Below are 13,401 nucleotides of genomic sequence, written 5' to 3'. Positions count from 1 at the left end.
AAACTAAGGCCTCAGAGAATGAATCAGGTTCTTGGAGTGAGGAAACGGGGGTTTCAAGCAAGTAGCCAGAGTTGTTTTCATCTTCCAAGAGGAACGAGCATCCCTTCCACACAGAACACAAACATCTCTTTGCTGGCTAAATTTGTTTGCAAAGCTCTACGCTCATTTATTTTCATTTTTTGAAGCATGGTCTTATTACACAGCCATGGATGGCTTGGAACTCTCTATGTAGACAAGGCTGGCCTCAGACTCACAGAGATGAGTGAGTGCTGCTGTTTCCAGAGTGTTGGTCAAGCTGTACTCATTTTAAATTAGGCTGTTCTGTAATGTTCATTGTGAGCAGTGTTAACTTATGTCATAACAGTTATTGTTGTATAGTACTTACTGTTATCTTTTCCTACCTAAACATATTTATTTTTAAAGTTCTTAAAAATATTTCTAATTTTCTATATTCTTAGTTTACATTCCAAATGATTTTCCCTTTCCCGGTTCCCCCATAAGTCCCATAAGCCCTCGTCCCTTTGCCTGTTCTCCAATCAACCCCCTCCTGCTTCGCTGTCCTGATACTCCCCTACAATGCTGGATCAAGCCTTTCCAGGACCAGGGACCTCTCCTTCCTTCTTCTTAGGAATCATTTGATATGCGAATTGTACCTTGGGTATTCAGAGCTTCTGGGCTAATATCCACTTATCAGTGACTGCATTCCATGTGTGTTCTTTTGTGATTTGGTTACTTCACTTAGGATGATATTTTCCAGTTCCAACCATTTGCCTAAGAACTTCATGAATTCATTGTTTTTAATTGCTGAGTAGTATTCCATTGTGTAAATATACCACATTTTCTGTATTCATTCCTCCATTGTGGGACATCTGGGTTCTTTCCAGCTTCTGGCTATTACAAATAAGGCTGTTATGAACATAGTGGAGCATGTGCCCTTATTGCATGCTGGGGAATCCTCTAGGTATATGCCCAGAAGTGGTATAGCAGAGACCTCCGGAACTGTCATGCCCAGTTTTCTGAGGAACCGCCAGACTGATTTCCAGAGTGGTTGTACCAACTTGCAATCCCACCAGCAGTGGGGGAGTGTTCCTCTTTCTCCTCGTCCTCACCAACACTGGTTGTCTCCTGAGTTTTTAATCTTAGCCATTCTAACTGGTGTGAGGTGAAATCTCAGGGTTGTTTTGATTTGCATTTCCCTAATCACTAATGATGCTGAATAATTCTTAAGGTGCTTCTCAGCCATTTGAAGTTCTTCAGGTGAGAATTCTTTGGTTAGCTCTGTACCCCATTTTTTAATAGGGTTATTTGGCTCTCTGGAGTCTAACTTCTTGAGTTCTTTGTATATATTGGATATTAGCCCTCAGTCGGATGTAGGGTTGGTGAAGATCTTTTCCCAATTTATTGGTTGCCATTTTGTTCTTTTGACAGTGTACTTTGCCTTACAGAAACTTTGTAGTTTTATGAGGTCCCATTTGTCAATTCTTGATCTTAGAGCATAAGCTATTGGTGTTCTGTTCAGGAACTTTACCCCGGTGCCCACGTCCTCAAGGGTCTTCCCCAGTTTCTTTTCTATTAGTTTCAGTGTGTCTGTTTTTTTTTTTTTAATTTTGTCTAATTATTATTACTTTTTTCTTTTTTATATTTTTATTTTCTATATTCTTTGTTTACAATCCAAAAGCTTTCCCCTTTCCCAGTTCCCCCCTCCCCATATGTCCCATAAGTCCTCTTCTCTCCATCCATTCTCCTATCTTTCCCCCCTCCCTTTTCTCTGTCCTGGTACTCCCCTACAATACTGGATCAAGCCTTTCCAAGATTAGGGCCCTCTTCTTCCTTCTTCATGGGAATCATTTGATATGCTAATTGCATCTTCAGTATTCAGAGTTTCAGGGCTAATTAATATCCACTTATCAATAATTGCATTCCATGTGTATTCTTTTGTGATTGGGTTACCTCACTTAGGATGATATTTTCCAGTTCCAAACATTTGCCTAAAAAATTCATGAATTAATTGTTTTTAATTGCTGAATAGTACTCCATTGTGTATATATACCACATTTTCTGTATCCATTCCTCATTGAGGGATATCTGGGTTCTTTCCAGCTTCTGGCTATTATAAATAAGGCTGCTATGAACATAGTGGAGCATGTGTCCTTATTGCATGCTTGGGAATTCTCTGGGTATATGCCCAAGAGAGGAATAGCAGGGTCCTCTGGAAGTGTCATGTCCAGTTTTCTTAGGAACCACCAGACTGATTTCCATAGTGGTTGTACCATCTTACAATCCCACCAGCAGTGAAGGAGTGTTCCTCTTTCTCCACATCCTCCCCAACACCTGCTTTCCTGAGTTTTTAACCTTAGCCATTCTGATGTGCTAATTGCATATCAATTAGCATATCACACCATTCTGGTGTGAGGTGAAATCTCAGGGTTGTTTTGATTTGCATTTCCCTAATCACTAATGATGTTGAGCATTTCTTAAGGTGTTTCTTGGCCATCCGAATTTCTTCAGGTGAAAATTCTTTGTTTAGATCTGTACCCCATTTTTTAATAGGGTTATTTGGTTCCCTGGGGTCTAACTTCTTGGGTTCTTTGTATATATTGGATATTAGCCTTCTATCTGATGTAGGGCTGGTGAAGATCTTTTCCCAATTTGTTAGTTGCCCTTTTGTCCTTTTGACAGTGTTTTTTGTTTTTTTTTTTTTTTGCCTTACAGAAACTTTGTAATTTTATGTGATCCCATTTGTCTATTCTTGATCTTAGAGCATAAGGTGTTCTGTTCAGGAACTTTTCCCCTGTGCCCATTCCTCAAGGATTTTCCCCAGTTTCTTTTCTATTAGTTTCAGTGTGTCAGGTTTTATGTGGAGGTCCTTGATCCACTTGGAGTTGAGCTTAGTACAAGGAGATAAGAATGGATCAATTCTCATTCTCCTGCATGCTGACCTCCAGTTGAACCAGCTCCATTTGTTGAAAAGGATATCTTTTATCCACTGGATGTTTTCAGCTCCTTTGTCGAAGATCAAGTGACCATAGGTGTGTGGATTCATTTCTGGGTCTTCAGTTCTATTCCATTGGTTCACTTGCCTGGCCCTGTGCCAATACCATGCAGTTTTTAACACTATTGCTCTGTAGTATTGCTTGAGGTCTGGGATACTAATTCCCCCATAAGTTCTTTTACTGTTGAGAACAGTTTTAGCTATCCTGGGTTTTTTGTTATTCCAGATAAATTTGAGAATTGCTTTTTCTAACTCTGTGAAGAACTGAGTTGGGATTTTGATGGGGATTGCATTGAGTCTGTAGAATGCTTTAGGCAAGATGGCCATTTTAACTATATTAATCCTGCCAATCCACGAGCATGGAAGATTTTCCATTTTCTGAGGTCTTCTTCGATTTCCTTCTTCAGAGACCTGAAGTTCTTGTCATATAGATCTTTCACTTGTTTGGTTAGAGTCACACCAAGATACTTTATATTGTTTGTGGCTAGTGTGAAGGGTGTCATTTCCCTAACTTCTTTCTCAGCCTGCTTATCCTTTGAGTATAGGAAGGCAACTGATTTGCTTGAGTTGATTTTATAACCTGCCACTTTGCTGAAGTTGTTTATCAGCTGTAGGAGTTCTCTGGTGGAGTTTTTTGGGTCACTTAGGCATACTATCATATTATCTTCAAATAGTAATAGTTTGACTTCTTCCTTTCCAATTTGTATCCCTTTGATCTCCTTATGTTGTCTAATTGCTCTAGCTAGAACTTTAAGTACTATATTGAAAAGATATGTAGCCGGGCGGTGGTGGCGCACGCCTGTAATCCCAGCACTCTGGGAGGCAGAGGCAGGCAGATTTCTGAGTTCGAGGCCAGCCTGGTCTACTGAGTAAGTTCCAGGACAGCCAGGACTATACAGAGAAACCCTGTCTTGAAAAAAGCAAATCCAAAAAAAAAAAAAAAAAAAAAAAAAAAAAAGATATGGAGAGAGGGGGCAGCCTTGTCTAGTCCCTGATTTTAGTGGGATTGCTTCAAGTTTCTCTCCATTTAGTTTGATATTGGCTACTGGTTTGCAGTATATTGCTTTAACTATGTTTCGGTATGGGCCTTGAATTCCTGTTCCAAGACTTTTAGCATGAAAGGATGCTGAATTTTGTCAAATGCTTTTTCAGCATCTAATGAAATGACCGTGTGGTTTTTTTCTTTGAGTTTGTTTATGTAGTGGAATGCATTGATGGATTTCTGTATATTGAACCCATCCCTGCATCCCTAGGATGAAGCCTACTTGATCATGATGAATGATCATTTTGATGTGTTCTTGGATTCGATTGGCAAGAATTTTATTGAGTATTTTTGCATCTATATTCATAAGCGATATTGGCCTGTAGTTCTCCTTCTTTGTTGGATCTTTGTGTGGTTTTAGTATCAGCATAATTATGGCTTCGTAGAACGAGTTGGATAGTGTTCCTTCTGTTTCCATTTTGTGGAATAATTTGAAGAGTATTGGTGTTAGGTCTTCTTTGAAGGTCTGATAGAATTCTGCACTAAAACCATCTGGTCCTGTGCTTCTTTTTTTGGTTGTAAGACTTTCTATGACCCCTTCTATTTTTAAAGTTTTTATACACATATACATGTTGAACACATTTGCTCCTTCTTTCTAGCCTCTTTTTTCTTGCCCCTCTACCTTCTTGAGAGCTTTATTTCTACTTACATATCATATATACATAATTGATTATGGGTTTGGTGTTTTTTTTTTTTTTTTTTGAGACAGGGTTTCTCTGTGTAGCCTGGCTGTCCTGGAACTCACTCTGTAGACCAGGCTGACCTCGAACTCAGAGATCTAGTTGCCTCTGCCTCCCAAGTGCTGGGATTACAGGCATGCACCACCACCGCCCGGCCTATATATATTTATATATAATCTAGGTACCAGGAATGAAAGAAAACATACAATATTTGTCTGAGACTGGCTTAATTTGCTTAATAGGATTATCTCCAATTGTATACACTTTCCTGCAAAGTATATAATACTGTTTTTTATGAACCAAAAAAAATCTACTGTATCTATACACTACACTTTTAAAAAATTTTTTAAATTAAAATATAACTACATCATTTCTCCTTTCCCTCTTGCCTTCTAGCCTTTCCCATGTTACCTGTCCCTTGCTCTCTCTCAAATTCATGGTCTTTCTTTGTTTATATGCACACCCTCCTAAGTATATAAATACAACCTGATCAGTCCATATGATGTTACTTATACGTATATGATTTCAGCTCTGATCACTTGGTATTGGATAACTAATTTGTGAGCTCTTCCCTGGAGAAGTGTACTGGCTGGTTTCGTGTGTCAACTTGCCACAGGTTGGAGTTATCACAGAGAAAGGAGCTTCAGTTGGGGAAGTGCCTCCATGAGATCCAGCTGTGGGGCATCTTCTCAATTAGTGATTAAGGGGGGAGGGCCCCTTGTGGGTGGTACCATCTCTGGGCTGGTACTTTTGGGTTCTATAAGAGAGCAGGCTGGGCAAGCAGGGGAAGCAAGTCAGTAAGGAACATCTCTCCATGACCTCTGCATCAGCTCCTGCTTCTTAACCTGCTTGAGTTCCAGTTCTGACTTCCTTTTGTGATGAACAGCAATGCAGAAGTGTAAGCTGAATAAACCCTTTCCTCCCCAACTTGCTTCTTGGTCATGATGTTTGTGCAGGAATAGAAACCCTGACTAAGACAGGAAGACTATTGCTCTGGCTCTTAGTATTTCTTAGTTGTTTGTAGTTGCTTGTCTATGGTTGAGGCCCCATGAGATTTCCCCTTCCATATCAGCATGTCTGTTCATGCTGTCCTTGTTCAGGCACCATGTAGGCGAGACTCCAGAGGTAAAGCTTCTCTTACATTTCTGGGAGATGCACTCTTACATTATACTTCCCATTCTTCTGACCCTTATAGTACCATGTCTTCTGCTATGACCCCTGAGCCTTAGATGTAGGAGTTGTGCTGTAGTTGCAGCAGTTGAAGCTGGGCATCACATGGTCAATGGTTCTCTGCAAATTGATTGATTGTGGTTTTCTGTAATGATCTCTGTCTGTTGCAAGAAGACATTTCTATGACAAATGAGGGCTCTGCTTATCTGTGAGTATAAGGATAAATAGAATGTAGTTAGTTATGCTGGTTTAGTAAAGTGGCAATTGTAGGTTCTCTGCCAAGTTCAATGAATTCACTTGCCTTATGTAGTTAGCTAAGTTTCCAGCACAAGGCATGGTTTCTCCTGATTTCTTCCTGGTAGAACTGCTGTTGAACCTCTTCTCTTGCTGAGAGAGAGAGAGAGAGAGAGAGAGAGAGAGAGAGAGAGAGAGAGAGAGAGAGAGAGAGAGAGAGAGAGAGAGAGAGAGAAAGGAGAGACTGGAGAGATGATAGCTCAGCAGTTAAGAACACTTGACTGCTCTTCCAGAGGACACAGGTTCAATTCCCAGCACCCACATGGCAGATCACAACTGTCTGTAACTCCAGTTCGCAGGCCGTAACACCCTCACACAGACATACATGTAGGCAAAATGTCAATGCACACAAAATAAAAAGGAGTCATTTAAAAAGTTTTTTAAAAATAAAGAAAACCTATTGGGACTGGAGATATGTCTTAACAGTTGGGAGTATTTCAGTCCTTGAATCAGTTCCCAGATACCCACCTACTCAGTGGCTCACCAGCATCCATAACTCTAGTTCCAATGAATCCAACACCTTCTTCTGACCTCCTCAGACACTACATATTAATGTGGTGTACAGGCATATATGTAACCAAAAACTCCTGTATACATATAATAAAAATAAATCTTCAAACTAAAAACACCATATGCATTTTTGTCATTTAAACTACCAGGTTTGTGGTAATTTGTTATGACAGACACAGGAGAATAAACCACATCCCTGAGCTAAGTTAATAAAGCAAGGGTGGTGGTGCATGTCTATAATAGCAACACTTGGATGCTAGAGTCAGGATCAAGTCTCAATACAGCTATGCAGTGGGTTGAACGAGAATGGCCCTTATAGACTCATAGATTTGAATACTTGGTCCCTAGCTGCCGAAACTGTTTGGAAAGGATTAGGAGGTGTGGCCTTGGTGGAGGCCTTTGAGGTTTCAAAGACTCAGACCATTCCTACTTAGCTCTCTCTGCCTCCTGCTTATGGGTAGGGATGTAAGCTCTCAGCTACTGCTCCGGTGCCATGCCTGCCTGCCTGCCTGCCTGCCCTGTGCTCCTCACCACAATGGTCATAGTCTCACCCTCGAAAAATGTAAGCCCTCAGTACTTTATTACTTCAACATGATAAAGCTCAAGGTTACCCAACATTGGCAGAACTGAGCAGAACTGGGATTTGAACCCTGCCTTTTCTGAATCCAAAGCCCAAATACTCTCATTCTGCTACAGCACCTTGCCAATAGCTGGAAGAATGACATGTGTCCCACCCATAAGCTACAGAGAGAAATTGTGTATTAACTCACGAACTCAATGAGCATTCAAGGCAACATCCCTCATTTATCTTATAACCATTCTATGAGTTAGACACTATGTATGTTTGCTTTTTAAAGATTTTTTAGCTGGGCAGTGGTGGCGCATGCCTTTAATCCCAGCACTTGGGAGGCAGAGACAGGCAAATTTCTGAGTTCGAGGCCAGCCTGGTCTCCAGAGTGAGTTCCAGGACAGCCAGGGCTATACAGAGAAACCCTGTCTCGAAAAAACCAAATTCAAAAAACAAAAAAAAAAGAAAAAAAACCAACCAAACAAACAAAAAAAGGTCTTTGTACCATAGAAGATCTTACCAACAAGTATTTCTCTTGTCCATATACATAGACTGTTAATTGCATAATAGGAGTTATGATCACGAATTTTCCTCTGCCTCTAAAAACAAAACCAAAAATCTAAATGTTTATAATAAAATATTAAATCTTTTTTTTTTGGTTTTGTAAGATGGAAAGAACATTTTAATATTTTCTATTTTTTCCTATAATGATAAATCTTTTTATAATAAAATATAATCTTTTCATCAGCACATACCTTTGCTGATGATATAATGAAATATAATATCTTTTATATTTTATAATTTTTATAATATTTTATAATAAAATATAATAGCTTTTCATCAGCACATCCCTCTCTATATTGCTATTTATCAGTAAAAACAGGATACTGCTTTTATAGTCTTAGTTCTGAGGGTATTAGACTAAAGGTGTATTTATTCTGCATAAAGTAAAAGCAGTAGCTGAAGAGGAAGAAAAGAGGATTAGTGAGCAGATATTCTGGAGCCGTCTGCTGGCAGTTCTCATACAATGTGGTCTCACATGAGAAGCGTCTGTGAATAGTATTAGTCTTCTTAGTCAAGGGAGTAGTCAGAACTAAGTCTCAAAACCTATCTCAAAAAAAACCAAAAAAAAGATTTATTTATTTTATGTATACACTGTAGATGTCTTCAGACACACCAGAAGAATGCATTGGATCCCATTACAGATGGTTGTGAGCTACCATGTGGTTGCTGGGAATTGAACTCAGGACCTCTGGAAGAGTAGTCAGAGCTCTTAAGCACTGAGCCATCTCTCCAGACCCCTCCCCCCCCAACCCCCCCACCCCCGAGTTAGACACTATTATTAACCTCTTTTTTTCTTTGCAGAAGGGAAACTGACACATTTAAAGTTTGTTTCTTAGTATTTCTCTACTCTTTTGTGTGTGTGTGCATGCATGTGTGCATGTGTGTGTGTGTATGTGTGTGTGTGTGTGTATACCCAAGAGCCACTCCAGAGAGCTAGCTATGTATTTGCTGCCCTGATGTGAATCCTAAATGGCATGATATCTGAGCTAGAATCAAATTGAGAATGGAGACAGAAGGGGAAGGATAACACAGGCAGAGAAAATAGCACACACAAAAGAACACTCTCTGTCTTTCAACTACAAGGGTTAAGGATGATCTTAGACCAGACTTTGAGGGTGTGGTATAGGCAACACTTTGTTCCTTCCTACGCTCCCTTTTATTTCCTCAAGACCCTTTGCCCACCCCCTATCAGTGGGTCATCACAACCCTTGTTTGTCATCTCTCCATTTCCACTGCCATTGTCACCTAGGCTCTTCTTAGCACTTGACATCAGTTTCTGCCCCACTCTGAACACATGTGTACACTGTTTCCTTAAATATTACTCTGATCACTTCATTACTTGGCCTCTGACATATTCAGTCTCCCACTACTCCAAGCATCCTGCAGTCTGCATCCAACCATGTCTTTCTAATCTCTTACCATGTCAATAATACTAATACAGGAGTCCTTAAACTGCAGTGACTCAGAATTGTTTCTGAATCGCTTATTAAGAATATGATCTTGGACTCAAACCTATCCTATTGGGGCAGTTTTGGGTCACAATCACTTTGGAGTTTTTAGTATTACTTTTTTTTTTTTTTTTTTTTTTACCCTGGATGATGTATTAACAGCTCTTTGTTTCTAGAGTTCATAGAATTTTGAGAAGTACCTCAACAATGATTTTAAGCTTTGCCAGCATTTTTTCAGCTAATTCATCTTGAGCTCTCTCTCCTCCCTCTCTCTCTCTCTCTCTCTCTCTCTCTCTCTCTCTCTCTCTCTCTCTCTCTCTCTCTTCTGACTGTCCTAGAGCTCCCTAATTAGATCAGGGTGGTCTCAAACTCACAGATATGCTTCTGCCTCCTCCTAAGTACTGGGATTAAAGGCGTGCACCAACCACCACGCCATGGGGGCAATCTCCGAATTCTTAAGGCTCTTCAAGACCTCAATGAAATGCCTCTTCTCCTAGGAAATCGTCCGTGCTGGTCTTGACAATTTGACATTCAGCTGCGCTTTTCTCAGGGCACGTTTAATTATTTAGAATTTCCAATACCAGGGTTTGATTACCAGCACCAAAATGGCAGCTCACAACCATCTGTAACTCCAGTTCCAGGAGATCTGACACCTGTTTCTGACCTCTGCGTGCTCTGCATTGGCATAGCGCACCGACATGAATGCAGGCAAAACACACATGTATAATCATTAATAAATCTTTTAAAAATCTTTAAAATCTGTTTGTTTTATTTTAATGTTCAAGATAGGAGTCTCTCTCCTCTCCCCATTCTCCATCAAAGCAATGGTAAAATCACTATGCCTAACAGTCGCCCGGAGTCCCGAGAGTAAAGGATTGTAGAAAAAAGAAAAACAGCATCGCTTGCTGATCGAAACTACAGGCCTAATCCTCGGAACAAGACCCAGATACCTAGAAACCCCTGCAAGTAGCTTCCACCTTTAGGCCAGCTCCACCCCTTGCTTTCAGTTCATCTTCCGATTGGTTGCTCTTCATGCAGGCACCGCCTTACAGTTGTCACGTGAAGGTCTGGATGCAACGGGATTGGCTGATAGGAGCGCGTGGGGCTGTGGGATGCAGGCCCGAAGAGGCGGAGGGGAGAGGGCGCGGGAAGCTAGTACGTCCGGACGCAGTGTCCTAGTGCTCGAGTTGGTCATCCTCTGCACCCCCGATTGTCCGGACCCAAGACTGCGGAATGAAGAGTCCAGGCTGGGAGCCGATTCAAGCCCGGACTCCGTCCTCAGTCCTCTTTCCCTACCAAAGATGGCTTCAGGCTCCTGAAGTTGGTGGGTTTGGACTTTATCTCTTTTTTGCCTTGAGTAACTGTGTGTAAGCCCTCGCTGGCCTGCAAAGGAATTTGTGCAGAGCGCCATGAATTAGAGGATGGGGGAATGAGTGCTTGGAGATGCCTGAGGTACGGTCCTTACCCGCGTGGCATTTGGAGGTAAGCTGGTGTTATAAATTGTGCTGATGCATTCTAATCAAAGGCCGTGGGCTTAGGTTTACTGAGGTCATTTATTGAACCCCTTTGTTCCAGACTGGTAATACTCTTCCCCCAGTTCCTTAGGAACTCAGTGAGATGGGGCTGGTGGGAGAGATGGGGGAAAAACTCGTGAACTGGTGCATAGATGGCGAATGATGAGTGCTGTGAGGGAAGAGAGCGCTGTGGGGGTCGGAAACTAAGGTAGGTCAGGGTATTTGACAGAAAAAGTGACTTTTGAATAGCTCCAAAAGTATTGAGATATGCGAGGAAAGAAGCTTCATGGGGAGTGTACAGAGGCAGAGAACTAGGAAAATACCTGCTGGCACGGCAGGAGCTTGGGTTCAGTTACCGTGGCTGTCTGGATCTTTAAGTGGAATTGGTTTTATAAGCTTTGCTTCCGTAATTCAGAGGAAGGGCAGAGCCTTCCTTTGGGATCAATCGAGATAGTTTCATGCATAAAGTGGCAGTAGGGAGAGGCACAAACTGGATAGACAGGGCTGACGGGCTGCAAGGGTTTCCGTGGGGTAGGGCAGGAATACAAGCTCTAATCCTAGATTTGAGTACATTAATAGTCTGGGTTGGATAGTCTCTAAGTTTCGTTAGGATTATGTTATTAACTAGTTAAGGAGTAAATGGGTTATTTTGGATTTTTTATTTTATTTATTTTAATGAGTACACTGCAGCTGTCTTCCGACACACCAGAGGAGGGCATCAGATCTCATTACAGATGGTTGTGAGCTACCATGTGGTTGCTGGGAATTAAACTCAGGATCTCTGGAAGAGCATTCAGTGCTCTTAACCACTGAACCATCTCTCCAGCCCCTTTATTTTGTTTTTAAGACAGGATCTGTATAGCTAGGCCACGAAGGCCTCAAACTAGAATTCTTATGTCTCAGCCTCCCAAAGCAATAGGGTTACAGGTGTACCCACCAGTACACTTAGCTTGATTTTTGTTGGAGTTTGTTTATTGTGGTGATGGTCGTTCTGGGAATTGACCTAAGGCTTCATTCATGGTTTTGAAATCCCTTGAATACCAAGCAAAGTAATTTGTATATTACTGATCCATATGGAGAAAGTGGATGCTTGTAGTGGCTGAATTACAGTTCTCTAGGTTTAAAGTTAACATATATATGTATTGGAATCTAGTGAAACCAGAGGCAGGAGATCCACTGAACTACAGTGTTGTGAAACAGATGAGTGTTAAGTCAGCTCCTGGTCCTCTGCAAGAGCAGCCAGTGCTCTGAACTGCTGAGCCATCTCTCCAGTGCCTGTAGTTTCTCCTATTAGTAAAGGGCTGGTGTTGAGAAGAGGTGGAAAAAAAGAAACCTGGCATTCAGACCACAGTTCTCTTCCTAATTCTGCTATTAATTGGTCTAGAACTTTAGCAGACCCTACCTCTTAGAGTTTTTGACTGAAACTAGAAGATGCTGATAGAAAAAAAATATGATGTATATAGCTTGTTCGCTGTATATTTATTTCCCTGTGTTGCTCAGGACTCTTAACTCCTTGGCTCAAGTGACCCTTGACTCCAGTCTTACCCTCTGGAACTGCATGAGTCACTGTACCTGACATTGTGACTATATTTTTTATCTTTGTTGGCAGTTGAATTCTATGTTAAATGAGTAATAATTTTGTAGGAAATCTTTTCTACAGCTACTACTTTTTTAACCTATATATCTCTTAACAGACATCCCTAAGATTTTGTTGAAATGGAGGTTGGACTCACTTAAGTAGCAACAAAAATGTTTTGTCATTTTGAGACAGGGTCTTGCTATGTCGCTCTGAGGGCCGTCCTGAAACTCACGGCAGAGAACTCAAACTCAAAAGAGATCCTACAGCTCTACTTCCCAAGTGCTGAGATTAAAGATGTGCACCACTGTGCTTGGCTCTAAAAACTTTTGAGTGACAAATGCTTCTCTAGTGTTGTGAAAACAAAAAAGTTCCCTACCCACAAAAAGCAAAACCAAACCAAAAACTTGTTTTAAGTTTTTATTCTTGTATAGCAATTATTTACCACGTAGTGGGAAGTATTGAAACTTCAAAGTTGAAGCATCTAAGAGTAGCTTTTTGGATATGTAAGCCTGCATTTGATTGGCTATGAATAAAGGTGATCCTTAGCTAGTGCAGGGAGGGGAAATGGAGCCATGCAATGATGAGTGAAGTACAGTCTGACCTGGTATGGCCATTGCTTCGGCGCTGGCTCTGACCAGGGTGTGACCCCTTAATCTTCTCTCTGAGCTGATTCTGCTTACCACGTGGGTATTTGAACCTATGTGGATCCTGGCTTATAGTGTGTAAGAGTATTTCTTTTGTATCCTTTGAATTACTGATACTTTCATCTTTTCCTTCTTAGGTCCAGGTGAGAAATCAGGGTTGAAAACTTCATGGAGGATTCATCATTTCTGCCCTGAATTGGAATCAATTCCTTATTGAGTTATTATTACTGTATTAAAAGTGTTTTTAATTAACCACCATATTTGTTTGGGTAAGACCTTTGTTTTGGTAAGGTTTTACAAGAGCTTATAAATGATCATATATATGTAAGCTTCAATACTTTTAAATCCACAGGATGGATTATCTATTTTAAAACTTAGTAAAGTTATATCATCTTT

At 40.8% G+C, this 13,401-nt stretch overlaps 1 long non-coding RNA gene and 1 other non-coding gene across 2 annotated transcripts; both read left to right on the top strand.

Annotated features, from left to right (window-relative positions):
- Positions 1-10,372: 10,372 nt before the first annotated feature.
- LOC127695512 (uncharacterized) lies at positions 10,373-13,263 on the top strand. Its single transcript, XR_007979993.1, has 2 exons — positions 10,373-10,750; positions 13,143-13,263. It is a non-coding gene; the product is annotated as an uncharacterized LOC127695512 (long non-coding RNA).
- Positions 12,934-13,030, top strand: LOC127695683 (Z30 small nucleolar RNA). Its single transcript, XR_007980053.1, has one exon. It is a non-coding gene; the product is annotated as a Z30 small nucleolar RNA (small nucleolar RNA).
- Positions 13,264-13,401: the final 138 nt, after the last annotated feature.

The sequence above is a fragment of the Apodemus sylvaticus genome, chromosome 10 (genome assembly GCF_947179515.1).
Source record: "Apodemus sylvaticus chromosome 10, mApoSyl1.1, whole genome shotgun sequence".
Classification (NCBI taxonomy): Eukaryota; Metazoa; Chordata; class Mammalia; order Rodentia; family Muridae; genus Apodemus; species Apodemus sylvaticus.
This window is presented reverse-complemented; position numbering and strand designations above follow the sequence as displayed.